Source organism: Lissotriton vulgaris, chromosome 4_1 (assembly GCF_964263255.1).
Source record: "Lissotriton vulgaris chromosome 4_1, aLisVul1.2, whole genome shotgun sequence".
NCBI lineage: Eukaryota > Metazoa > Chordata > Amphibia > Caudata > Salamandridae > Lissotriton > Lissotriton vulgaris.
The window spans coordinates 1,360,095,345-1,360,109,737 of record NC_141691.1 but is presented as its reverse complement, the minus strand read 5'-3'; the positions used below and the strand labels follow the sequence as shown (position 1 = coordinate 1,360,109,737).

Below are 14,393 nucleotides of genomic sequence, written 5' to 3'. Positions count from 1 at the left end.
TTAACTCCTTCTTGAATGATAAAGTGATGTGGAAAGTGTACCAATTTTCACAGCACGTGTGGAAGAACATTTCATGGAAAAATAATACCATGAAAAGAAAAAGTTTACACCTGTGCACGGCTGAGAGTTTTGCTAATCAGTTAACGATCTAAAAACGTATGCAAAGCATAGGCGTAGGGCACTCATGAAGGTATTTACTTTAAACTAGGGGGCATATTATCAAGGGGGTTTATCTCCGCTTTTTAGGCTTTAAAAGCCAAGAAAGCGGAGATAAAATTATCTCCCTATTACCAAGCTGTCGCTAACACCAGTTAGTGACAGCTAATAGGAGATAGCAACCATCTTGGGCCCCGCTTTGCATGTCAGTGATATTTATCACTAATGACATGCAAAGTGGGCGTGGCAAGATGTTAGAGACTGAAAACAGTCCCTAACATCGCTATCTCCTATTACCAACTTTTGGAGATATTCGCGCTAAGCGCGAATATCTCCAAAAGCTAACACCTGCCCTGAGCAGTTCTTAGCCATGTTATCCAATGGGAGGTGGATAACATGGCTAAGAGCATTTGCTCGATAATCATGAATATCGCTGACTTTTCAGCGATATTCATGCATTGCGGCCGTTTTTTATCGCATTTGCGATAAACCTTGCTAATAGCAAGGTTTATCTGCGATAAAAATCGCCGATGTGCGGCGATAATTTTTGTCTCTAAACAAGTTAGAGACAAAAATTATCGCTAGTTGTTGGTAATATGCCCCGAGGTACCTTAATCATTAGGTCAGGGGTGTATGGCAACGTTGAGAGATTTTATTAATGTAGATTTTACAATGATTTAAAAATGTGGAGGTTTGTGGTGCACCAGCACAGAGGCTGGCTGGTTTGATTGAATTGCACCTTGCAACACTTCGCACAGACCCTATTACACGTCCATATTTTGGGATGGCAGCACAAAACACAAAATAACGTGGTTTATACAGGTTCAATGGGAAATTATTTAGCTTTAGGTTTTAAAACCAAAAGCTCTTTATACTTTCAAAAAGGAGCGACACTTGAAACAAGCCTGTGTCAGACTGAAAAAAGCACACAACTGAAAAACGCTCAATAATAAAAATGGCGAGTTCTTCACCCGCACTATAAACCCCATCATCCTTTGTGTTTGAATGATGGGTGTTACTATACCATAAAGCAATAGCCTATTTCAACAGTGCTTATTTTAGCCAGTCGGTGAATCTACAGGTCCCTGGGTGAGCCTTAACCATACCATACCATGATTTAGCAATCACCGGGACTTCAATAGGGAAAACTTGGGGCACATCCCACTTCAGTTTTGGGACTGCATTAGGCTCGACAGAGCTGATCAAGGGTTACATCTTCTCCATTAAACTCTTAAGGGTTAACACCAGCTTGATCGCACAGTGTCTTAATAACGTGTTAAATATTTGTGGATTCCCATTTTATCCTGGAACATTTTGACGTCTAGAGTAGGCATCAGAAAAGTTCACAGACAAAATCTACAACAATGCCAACACAATTAAAATGCTCAAGTTTAGATGCAAAACGTTTGGTTTGAGTCATATCCTGAAACAAATATTTTGAGTCCGAGTTCTGGGCTTGCTTTTGTGATAACAAGTCAAAAGGCTGCCATTCACAATATGCACTATTTTTAGTGTGGATGTTTGCATAAGCATGTTTGAAGGAAATACATCCGGCCCATGGATAGGCCTCCAAGGGTCCATACAAACGAGAAAGGTCTTCCTGACGCAATAAAAGTATGTAAGAATAGTGCATCTGGAGGCCCTCTGTACATGGATGTAATGTTTTCATGTCTGTGGTTTCTGACCTCACTAGAGGAGGGATGCTGATGGATAACTTACCGAAGCACGTGGATGAAACAATGGCGTTTGCCGCTTACGCTAGAGAAATGTACGCCATGGTGCCTTAAAAGCAATGAGTAGAAACTAAAGTCTACACATTGTATTTATAAAATATGGTTTTGTGTTACTAGGCAACGGTTACAAGTAGCTTCCCAAACGAATCACAAGACTCCAATTTACCTGAAGTAAACACTGTAGTCTGGTCCAACCGCTCCAGCTACCTCTACAGGGACAACACACCTCTCGCCGCACATGCCATCCATTCACTCACTGAGGAGGAAGGTTCTTTTCAGAGATGGAACACTTAGATGCTGCACAATGCAACGCCTCATCTTTTTGCAAATATTCAGCAGGGCAAAATGGCTGCTCCTGTTAGGTGCATTTTTTGTATTTCTACTGTATTTTTGTAATCGCCTATGTAATATTCACACGTGAAACCATGTGACTTAACTTGCCAGTGATGTTCCTCAAACATTAAAAAATTACCAAATATGCCACAGCTTTATTAGAAGATAAAAATGAAATGCATTTTTTTAACAGTGCAAAAGAAGAGAAAATCCTTTCCCTCTGCGACTTAGCTCTGTGCAAAGGATTCAAATCGTTCGTTTATTACTTCACGTACCCAGAGACTCAAATGCATTATCAAATCAAATCCTGGAACAACCCATAAACAACTAAAGAGAACTGTGGCCTGGATACATGTCAGCGCTGTTGTCGGATCAAAGGCTGCTGCCATTTGCTCTTATTAAATGGTTTTCGTTCTCTTTTTAAATCATGTTCATAATAGTGCCTTCCTACAACTCCTGAGCAGACACGTTCAACGCGCCTTTTAACACAACTGAAGGAGATGACCCGCAGACCCGGAAGTATTTATTACGTTCGAATTGGCAGACATAACAATTAGAGGGGTGTGACTACTTCTCTGTGCTGGCGACCAACCTCACACAGACGTTTTCACCGACGCCAAATCCGACGGATGTTTACTGTAGAACAGTTACTAATTCCCAACATGATGTGTATTGCATCCATAAGTGCCCCAGACGTGCACCAAAGGTTTTATAAACTGAACAAATTACAAATGCTTTTTGTTTTAATGTATCAGAATCGAAGTAAATTAAATAACTTTTTCTACATTTTAGTCTGTGGTTTTTGTCGCGTCATCTCTGCCTTCTAAACTCCAACCAGATGTGCGTGAGCTTGACGAAGTCAACGCTTCCTGCTGGGGCGGGAAAAGCTTGACGGAGACTGGGGAGGGTGTTAAATTTAGATCCGTTCGATAACTTGTCAAATGCATGGAGTCATTATGACCTCATCGCATAGTTTTGGGTAATGCAATATTAGGGACTCGGTTGCCTGGCAACAAGACAGGCCTTATTACAATGCGCTGCCTGCACCCTGAGAACGGAGGTCAATGCTAAGAGCATGATGGCACAAAATACTTCAATAATAGCCTGAGCTAATGTTTTCTCAGAGAGAAATTCCACTTTCGTTTCCCAAAGTCAATGGGGGAATAGGTGCAGGGTCAGCCTCTACAGAGAGACGTAGGGTCAGATTTACTAAGGATTCACGCGACGCAGTGCAGCAAGGCTAGTTGCTGTTCTGAGTTGCGTGAATGGGAGCGAGCTGAAGAGTGCAATATTTACAAAGATATGGCGCTCTTCAGCTCTCCACCAGCGCTGATGCACTATGACCTGGTACTACCTATACCCTCTCTTTCCTTGTCAAGACCCAGATAATTTCATAACAAGAGTTTTTTGGATGATGGAGTTGTAAATCACCCCCGGCCGTATTTATTAACATAAAAAATTCAAACAGAATTAATATTTACAATATATACGCAGAAAACTTAGAATGACATTGATAAGTACAGATGTCAGATGGCTAACCTTAACATAACTCTAATACAAGTTATTCCTATCTGAATCTAAAACATATCATCATTAATAATCATAATAGCAGTTACTTTTCTGCGTATCCCTATTTGAGCCTACGGCAAGGTCAATAACTGACGTCAGATCTTATCAGATTATGCCTGCCCTCCCACCGGAGTGCGCATGCGCAGAGGGCCCGTTCACCGTGAGGGTACTTCCCCCCCCCCCCCCCCCCCCACGGTTACCCCTGTACGCTCCATATTATCTCCATAAGGGGCCCTTGCAGTTCTGCGTCCTTTACTGGCGCCACTGCACGTGCGGGGTAACCAACCAGCCTAGGTAAAGCGTAACTCCCCACTCCACCACACCCATCCAGCCAACCGACTTGAACTGCCCCTGGAGTTCTAGGAGAGACCACTTGTCCCTCCCCCTTGGGCGACGCCATTCAAGAATGGCACCGCCCTCTAAGGACCTTAAATTTACTGCTCACCAATCATGACCTTACCGCAACAGGCCAGAATAGTTGACCGACTATCTGGGCCTCCCCGAAATTGCTAAGTAGAGGGTCAAATCCTGCTTCTGAAGCCACCCAATCATGCTAGCAGATTCTCAAAAATGATTTCGTTACCTACCATAGACAAGTAGACACCGTCTTTTAAGAAGCACGGCTCCCCCCTAATACACCCATGGGCGATAGTCTTTAAATGGGGAGACCTAAACAACCTCTCTATCTAATTATTGATCCTCCTTACTGAGTGATTCAGTGTCCTCACAGACTCCACACCCCTCCATTGAAATCAGGGTACCATCTGTGACCATACTATGGTGCACCCCTGGCATGCCTTAGCTAACCAACCTACTTCCGTGATTATGGCTTCCACTAGCCCTCTTCTACCCAGATTTACCAGATCAGTCCCTCCCAGGTGCAAGATAATGATATTGGGGAGAGCCCCACCCTTGCTCAACAGGTCCCTTACAAAACCCCTGAACTGACTAAAGCGGAGACCCCTCTTTTCCATGAAATGACACCCTAAAACCAGCCTGCTCAGCGCTGGACTTGTAATTCCCTGAAAAGAAAAATGCATTCAAATGTCTCACATATGAATGGCCAATAATCCAAACGACATGTGGTCCTGGTTTCTGTGGACGTGCACGTCCTTGTGTTAATTGTAGTTGCTGATGTGCCTCCGCCAGTTTCCCCCCCTGCCTGACAGGCTTAAGAAACTGTAAATGTAAGCAGAGAAGGAACATGCATCAGCACTGTGCAAATGTCCTATTCACAACATGTGCAGCCGCACATAGTGCTTATAACAATTGGAGGACCACCTCCCAATCCTATTCACATTGCTGTTGTTAAAACCGCTCGCTGTCGCCTCAGTGGAAGCCCCTATTCTGAAAGAATGAGTTCCAAAGCAACTAGGATCCAAACCTGCCTTGTGTACTGCCATATCCATGACTCTCTTAAACTGAAACCTTGTGAGCGGGGTACCATCAGCATGAATTAACAACGTCCCCTCCCCCCCCTGTACTAGGTCTCTGCTGTAGGAATGCCTCTAACTGTGTCACAGGGCAGCAAGGGTTATCATGTGTACGATGCAGTACTACCCCCTCCCCACGGGCCTCTTGATCGGTTTTGGATTTCCTAATGGATATCAATAAGGCTTCGCCTTGCACCTTTGCATGTTCTAACTGCACAAACCCTTGCACATCTTGTTTATTCTGGGCCACCAATTCCCCTATCCTAAAAGCACCATAAAAAGCGAATGAAAAGGCAGCTCTGAACACCAGGGCTTCCCCTGTGGTGCTGCAAATAACGTCGAGAGCCCCCAGTAAAGATGTTAGCAACTCCACCCCTATTAGACGTCTGGTGTCTGGTGCAGACCCCTGGAGGCTCTGCCACCCTTTCAAGGCTTTCCTAACTGTGAAGCTGTTGGTGAGGTCTCCCCTGTTCCTAGTTTGCGCAAAGGAGGAGATTGCTGCCACATGCAGCCTGGCTGCTGCCGCTGAGCGCCCCTCTTTATTTAAGGCACCTAAGTAAATCAGGAGTGCCCCTGTGTGTCATGCAACCTCTCTGCCCAATCATGTACAATATGCCCAAAACGCCCCTTCATAAGCTTTCCTGATCCTGGGAGCTAGGCTAGCTGCGAAGAGGTTCGGTAGTTGGGGGCACCAATCTGCCAAAGTACCTCTGGGAAGGATGTTGGAGTTGCTTCTGCAGAGGGGAGGTGTGCCCTGAAAACCTGCATCTTGAAGCGAGAAAGTGCGTCAGCAGCATAATTCAACACCCCTGGCACATGTTTAGCTTTGTTCAATTTCATACATAACAACACTATCTCTTTTAACAGGCGGAGAATCATTTTACATCGTGCTGCTCGTTGGTTGATGCATTCGACTACAGTCATGTTATCCAACCAGAATACCACTGATTGATTACGCAATCTTTCAGGCCAAACTGTTAATGCAACCCAGATGGGAAACAGTTCCAAGAATCCAATGTTACCCGTCACCCCATTCTGCAGCCACCATGCCGGCCAATGCTGAGCCACCCACTCTTTACCGAATATGGCACCAAATCCCACACTACCCGCAGCATCAGTCCATAAACCTAACTCCGCAGAAGTAGTGGGTCGATCGGGCCAAACTACCCTGCTGTTGAAGTCCTGCAGGAATGCCATCCAAATCTGCATGTCCTGCCTAACCTCAGCCGACAGCCTAGTGTGGTGGTGTTTTTCTTTGAGGCCAGACATGGCCTGGGAGATGGAGCGGTAAAATGGTCGTGCCATCGGTATGACTCTCAGAGCAGAGTTCAACTGCCTTACCGTCTGCTGTAACTGATGCAAAGTGACCTTATCCTTTGCCAGGGATTGCTGCAATGCTGTCCTGAATTTAGTAATCTTGTCTGCTTGTGTAGGAGAGTAGGGTCTACAATCCTATGGTCACCCCAGATTTTTGCTTTTTGCTTCAATGGTTTACGACTTTCCCTGGCTGTGGGCCTGCTAATCAGACCCACAGCCTAGCTGTTCTCACTCTAAATTGACATCCATGTACTTTAGGTGCATTTACCAATTGGTATTGGGTCACTCTTGTAAGTCCTTGTACAGTGTACCATAGGTACCCAGGGCATAAGTGAACCCAAGGCCTACCAGGGGCTGCAGCATGTATTATGCCACCCCTGGCTCGCCATCTAAATCTGACACAACTGGCTGATCAATCAGCTGGGGCATGGTGGTGTAATCACCCTTTGCTTTAGATATAGTATACCTATGGGGGGGGTGTGGCTAGCAGGCCAACATGGAGGACGGAGTTTGCTAGTGCTCCGGTGCCGCTGGGAGAGGTAAAGATCCTGTAGCCTACGCCGAGGGTCATCTCCACCTGGAAACGGTTGTTTTCGGAGGCGCTTCTCCCCCGACTGCTCCGCTGAAAACCCTGGAGCTCTGGTGACCGGGGTTCCGGACTTACGCCGTGGCTAACAGAGGGGCCTAGAGTCACGCTGCAGACCGGGGCCTCGAGTGACAGGGGCGCCCGGAGAAAGAGGACGGTGAGGCGACAGAGCACCGGAGCCTCCGATCCTGAAGGCGGACACCTGCACCTGGGATCCTGACCCTGCGGCTGCCGAGGGGCGAGGACGGCGCCTTGTGTACCCGGACGTCGGGAGGAGGAACGGAGGCTGTGGACGGACCGGTGCTGCAGGCTGGGACGCTGAGACGCGGGCGCCGAGGGCCGGACATTCCCGCCGCTGGCAGTGCCTACCTGCTGCGGGGGCCCCCCCGCCTGGCTTGCTGTCTGCCCGAACTGCATTGAAGGTGAGGAGCCCCGGGAGAGTGTGGGGCGGACCCCTGGGACCCTGCACTGGGCGGCGAGCCGGGTCTCGTGTGCCATTGCTGCCCTGTTTCCTGAGAGGGCGGACTGCGGAGAAGCGGGGACCCCTGGATTGGAGACTGGGTCCGGCTGGGGCGCCCTGGACGCCTGGCAGAGACAAGGCTGGTGAAGGGACTATCCCCACGCGGTGGGCTGAGGACTGGGGCGCTGGAGAAACATGCAGCAGCACAGCTAACGCCCCCCAAAACGGCACTGTTACTGCGCTACAACCCATTCCCTTTGTAACTACGTTGTGCCCATACATAGCTGGGGGCCCAGGCGGGGCGGCGCCCAACTGCTCCTACTGCCGTTTTTGAGTGCTGCAGATGGCCTGATGAGGTGGGGGACATAGCGCTTCAGGGTGGTGGACCCAGTGAAAACCCTCGGCGCTCATATACGCTGGGTGTGGTAGAAAGCGGCCCCTCCCCCCTGCGGAGACGCGGACACTGCCAACAGCTTCCCCAAGGTGGGAGCATCAGGTGTGACCGGCGGGGAAACAACTGGAACATAAGACGCACACTAGACGGCAAATACTCGCCCTGACCCGCGCTCCTACCGCCAACCAGGCGCCTGACGTCTAATATGGTGCGCAAAGGCGTGAAGAACACGGAGGGCAAGGAGGGTCCGGGCATAGTACCTGCCCGAGATACGGACCCTGGGGGTTCTGCACCGCTGACTCTGACCTCCAGCACCTCAGAGAGCCAGCAAGGCGACAAACTAGACCTTATCCTAAAAGAGATCAGAGACTCTAGGGCCGTGATGGAGACGCAGATGGGCACCCTCACCACTAACCTATGCTTGCTTAAGGCGGACCACGAGAAATTGGCAGATAAAGTTAAAGATCAAGTGGTTCCGAGATAACGTTGCCCCTGAGGGTCTGTCGCCGTTTTTCTGTGTAGAAAGAGCACATAGAATCCCAACTGGCCAGCCAAAACCGGGACAGACACCACGGCCGCTTATTGTCCGGATCCTCAATTACCGGGATAGAGACATGCTGCTAACTCAAGCCAGAATCAAATCGGTCATACCGTGGGAGAATAAACGAATTTCACTATACCCAGACTATACCACTCAAGTGCAAAAACAACGGTCCTCATACTATGAAGTAAAACAGAGGCTCCAAAAGGCTAAACTGCGCTACGCCTTATTGTTCCCTGCACGCCTAAAGGCGATCCACGACAAGAAAACTCACTTTTTCTAAAGCCCCACGGATGTGGAGGAATGGATGGAGGTGATGGACATCGAGGAGCGACTGGACCCGACGCAGGACTCCACAGGCAACGGATCCAGGGAAGACTCGACTCAAGGGGAGACCGAGAATGGCGCCAAATGCACTCATCCGAAGCAGCGCAAACCGACCGCCCACCAACAAAAGCAGGGACAGGCTGATGCAGTGGCAGCGGTGGGATCCTTCAGAGACGACGGTGCGACAATCAACACGGACACTGAGGATAGCACTGTACACTCTGACTCGGATAGCAGTATGACCCTATTTCTGACGGTGACGCCTAGAGCCGCGGATGAACTTATAGACAATGCCCAAGAGTAATACCTCCTATGAACCAGACCTGAGACTTGAATACAACACAATATCCTTTTCTGTATGAAATGGGGGGGCGGCGGGGATGGGGTGGGAGGGGAAATGTGCTTGCTCAGAATATGTATGTTGCCCTTTATTTGCTGGCGAGCACCGTGCGGCCTGCCCTGGATGAGGAGAAAGACTCAGATACAGGGATCGTGCGATGCGGTTCCTGCGCCTCCTGTGCTCCTGCGGCGCATAGCTGCAACGGGCTGGTTCTGCCAGTCTGAGGCCGCCCTTGTCCCCTCCTCCCCTCCCCTGCCCCCTTACTTCCCCCCCCTCCACGAGACGTGGCTACATACACTGAATAACTCCGAAAAGAACTCTCCCGGCGGCGCCGTTGAGCCGGCGACATGACCGAGCATGATACTATGGACACGGCAGATGCTTGGCCGACCCCCCACTAGCGTATGCATTGTTACTTGTTTACTTACGTTCCAATGTTTCTGGTTCGGCACAGCAGGGTTTAGAGGCTGCGCCTTTACAGTTGGGGTTTGGGATAGGGAGGGTACTGTCTCCTGGGGGGCATGGAAGAATCACTCAATAGGACATATGGGAACACTACTTTTGACACCAACACGGGGCTATGGCTGACACACACGGAAAGTATAGGCTGGTCACCTGGAATGTGAGAGGGCTGGGGGCAGTGCAGAAGAGACACAGAGTACACGCTTTCTTACTACGGCAAAGGGCACACATAGTGTTCCTACAAGAGTCACATCTGACACACTCCGAGGCACTCCTATTAAGAAAGAAATGGAGGGGTACTGTTTTTTCTACAACATACTCTGCCTTCTCAAGAGGGGCCACGATATGGGTGCGCCATGGTACTCCATTTGTGGAACTGGAAAGGCGGACTGACGAACAGGGACGCTATGTGTTGGTGAGAGGCACCTTGGACGGGGAGGTGGTAGTGCTGGGCAGCATTTATGCCCCGAATTTTGACCAGGATAGGTTCCTTACTGCTGTGGGCCGGGCGTTAGCGGATTGGGTGGACGTCCCCTGGATTCTGGGTGGTGACTGGAACATGATCTTAGATGTGACCCTCGACAGATCACACCCCCCCTCCAGGCGGCGGGAATACATAAACTATCAGAGTCATTTGGGACGTGGCTTCGGGGTTGGAGTCTGGCGGACATCTGGCGCACACTGCACCCGACACACAAAGAATACTCATGCTACTCCCCTGTACACAAATTACATACCAGATTGGATAGGTGTGTATGCTCTAACTCTGTAGTGACTAGGTGTGCCACAGCGGATTACCTTGCTAAAACGTTCTCGGACCACCGACCGCTGGCGATTGACCTACACTGGGGTAGAGTACCCTCACCAGTTCCTACCTGGAGGCTTAACCCTGCGCTGCTCGAGGATGGCCCGTTCCGAGCACATTTAGCTGACGCCTTAACTGATTACTTCAATACCAATTGGGATTCCGCATCCTCGAACCTAGTGGTGTGGGACGCAATGAAGGCTGTCATACGGGGGGCTGCTATAGGCCGACAGGTGGGAGCCAGACAGGAGATCCACGGTAAGCTATGTGAGGTGGAACAGCGCTTGCGCGACCTAGAAAATGCGGTGGGGCAGGACCCTGGCCGTACAGCTGAACTACAGCAGTGTAATATTGACCACGCAGAATTGCTAGAAACCCTGAGGGTGATGGACTATGGGGCCTATCTGAAAAGACAACAGGCGGAGGCGGACAGATCCGGCGCTCTGCTTGCCCGGCTAGTTCGGGATGCCCCCGAATGCCCTACCATAACGACTATTAGGAACGCAGCGGGTACACAGGTGCACACTCAAATGGGGATTAACACGGTATTTAAGACTCACTTGGAGAACCTCTACGCCCCCCCCTCTGTAGGGACCAGAGAAGACATAACGGGATTCCTAGATGAACTAACGCTCCCAGTGCTGACCCCGGGAATCCAGGCGGCTATAGCCGGGCCTATTACACAACACGAAATAAAGGTAGCAATCCATACACTTAACCGGGGCAAAACCCCGGGCATGGATGGCCTGCCGGGGGAATTTTATCAAACCTACGCTGATGTGCTGGCCCCCGTCCTGGAGAAAATTTACAACACCGCCTACGAGGTTGGTCACCTCCCGACTACCACCATGCAGGCCTTGGTGATCTCTGTCCCGAAGCCCGGCAGGGATGCTCAAGATGTGGGTAATTACAGACCCCTATCCATGCTCTCCACGGAGTATAAGATCCTTAGTAAGGCTATTGCCATGCGGATCCAGCACCACCTCCCTGGCCTGATCCATTCTGATCAATGTGGCTTCCTTCCAGGGAGGAGTACCTCCCAGAACTCGAGGCGACTCCACGCTCTCATGACAACTACACCTCACAACTTACCGCACGCTGGCTGCATAGCCCTTGACCTCCGTCAGGCTTTCGATTCCCTGACGTGGGACTTCATGTTTGAAGTCCTGCATCGTTTTGGGTTCCCAGAGGACCTTATAAAATGGATCCGCTTGTTGTACACAGGCCCGACGGCTAGGGCACGCACGGGAAGACACACATCTGACTGTTATGAGGTCCATAGGGGCACACGGTAGGGCTGCCCACTGTCGCCACTGCTGTTTGTGCTGACGTTGGAACCCCTGGCTATTGCGCTTCGCATTAGAGCTGCGGAGGAAGGCATACCAGTAGAGGGCACCGACCACATGGTCTCAATATATGCTGACGACATCTTGGTATATCTCCGGAACCTGCGAGGGGACCACTCGCCCCTGGCGACTGTTTTCAGATGCTTTGAGATCATATCTGGGCTGGCTATAAACCCGGGAAAGTCCCTGGGCTTCTTCTTCCGAGAGGGCCAACAGCCCCCCTACATACAGTTCGGGGCCTATGAAATTCAAGTGGCACCAACCACGTTCAAATATCTCGGGATACAGGTCTACCGGGACCCAGAGGCTCAAATTGACGGTAATATCCGTAAGGCCATTACTGGCCTGCGAGGTAGCATAGGTTTCTGGACGTCCCTACCCCTATCGGTAATGGGACGGGTGGCAGTCTCGAAGATGGTCCTGCTCCCCCGCATATTATATTATTGGCGACAGATTTTCACCACACTTGATACATTACTGGTCAGCCTCATATGGGGATCGGGGAGAAGACGAATCAGCCTTAAAAAACTGCAGCTACACACCAGACGGGGCGGCCTGGGCGTACCGGACCTGCGAAGCTACTACTATGCCAGCCAGCTCCAATGGTTGACCCGATGGGTGGCGGGTAGAGACTTGCATGAGATCGGTTACACGACGGACAAATTAGCACGTGGAGACCTACACTCCCTCCTCTTGCCCAATGCTAGGACCCCCAGGGACTGCCACCCCCTCCTGCATGTGGCCCTGACCTGCTGGAAGAAATCGCTGTCATACACGGCGGGGACCTCTCCATATGCGGATAATATCCCTCTACTGGGGCTCCCGACACCACAGGGGACTCTAACACAGCGCAGACTACGTCCATGGACGGAGGCCGGGGTGGACAGGGTGGGAGACCTGTTCGGCGATGACACCATACTGGACCATGCCTCATTTGTGCAGATCACAGGAGCCCCTTCACGTTTATACCTCCTACACGCCTCGGTAACGCACTACATGCGACGGACCTGGGCCCCACAACGTACAAAACCAGATCAACATGAGTTAGTACACCTCATGCATTATATGGGCACGGGGGGACACTTAGTGAAATGGCTGTATGTTGGTATCAGAGAACATGTGACGTCGCCGATCGCCACACTCAGGGAGACCTGGACTGTAGACGCGGGTGAAGACATATCGGACGGAGAGTGGAAGATAATTCTGGGTCATCATAGACGGGTATCTAGGAATGTTAAATTTCAGTTCATACAAGCCATGATTCTCCATAGAGCTTACCTTACGCCCCAGAGACTACATAGAATGTTCCCTACCGCTGCACACTGCTGCCCGAGATGTCAACAAGACGAGGCACATATTCTTCACATGCTATGGGCATGCCCGAAATTACATACTTACTGGGGGACGATCAAACACACGCTGCACTCCATAACAACACTCCGGATCCCGGAGGGAGCATTACCCTGTCTACTAGGGAACAGGAAACGGCCCAAAACATGCAAGGCACAACTGAAGTTTGCGGACCTGGCGCTAGTGCTGGCGATCAGGGTGCTCACTATGAGATGGAAGTCGCCCAGGGCCCCGCAAGTAGCAGTGTGGCGCAGCGACATGCTGAAATGGGGTAAAGCAGAATCTGCAGCTTTGCGGGAGGAGGAGAGCAAGGGCCTTCGCAAATACCCCATAGCACAGGAATGGGACCAAATGCTGATAGAACTGGAAGAGACAGACCTGGACAGCCCAGGAGACCCGCTGGGATGAACTTACACAGAGGGCAGGGGGGGGCTGAGGCTCACGAGCAATGGGGCAACTCACTGGGGCTAGACCAGACCTAGGACCTTACACAAATTCCAGATAGACAGAGCCACCTTGGGCCGGGATATCGAGTGTAGGAGAGAGACCAACCAGGAGACAGAGGGGGGCGGGCGGGGAGGGGGGGACAGTTGGGGTTTACCAATAATGAAAACCATGATTATGGTGTTTGAAACACATACTTGGGATGCATCCGGGGAATGTTATGATAAGTACCTCACAACTGAAATGTTATACCCCCACAATTAATGGTTAAGAAAATGGGAAAGACTGCTGAGTGATATGAGGTGCAATTGAACAGAAATGTATGTCATCCTGAAACAGTCACGAATAAAGAGTTTAAAAAAAAATATATAGTATACCTATATCTAAACCTAAAATGGACACATATACTCCTATAAGTCACTCATATGGCAGGCCTTAACAATCTTGGAAGCAGAGTGCTTGGAATTATGTGAGATAGTGCTCTGGCATAAGCTGAGCCTGTCTGCAGCTTTCGGAACCAAGTCCTTTAGCTGTTTCCATGATAACGCTATACCATATACTCTTAAGTGCATTATAACCTCGCGGTTATTGCTAACTTTGGCATAGCATTATCGAAACATGTCGAGTAAGGTGTCATACGAATTGGAATACTACCCCCTCGCCAATTCTGGCGACGGGGGTAGCATTCCACCCTTCTAGAGGGACACGCCATGTATGTAACTGTGAACCCCAGTTAAAGTTAACTCGAGCCTCAGCATCACAAAATGGATGCTTCCACCACAGACACAAGTCTGACC

The 14,393-nt window shown here is 50.0% G+C and overlaps 1 protein-coding gene across 1 annotated transcript in view; it reads left to right on the top strand.

Annotated features, from left to right (window-relative positions):
* EMILIN2 (elastin microfibril interfacer 2) overlaps nt 1-3,006 on the top strand; it is a 246,683-nt gene extending 243,677 nt beyond the window's left edge. The window contains exon 9 of the mRNA XM_086965601.1: nt 948-3,006. The gene's annotated coding sequence lies outside the window, so the exon portion shown is untranslated. The remainder of the gene's footprint in view (nt 1-947) is intronic.
* The last annotated feature ends 11,387 nt before the right edge of the window (nt 3,007-14,393 follow it).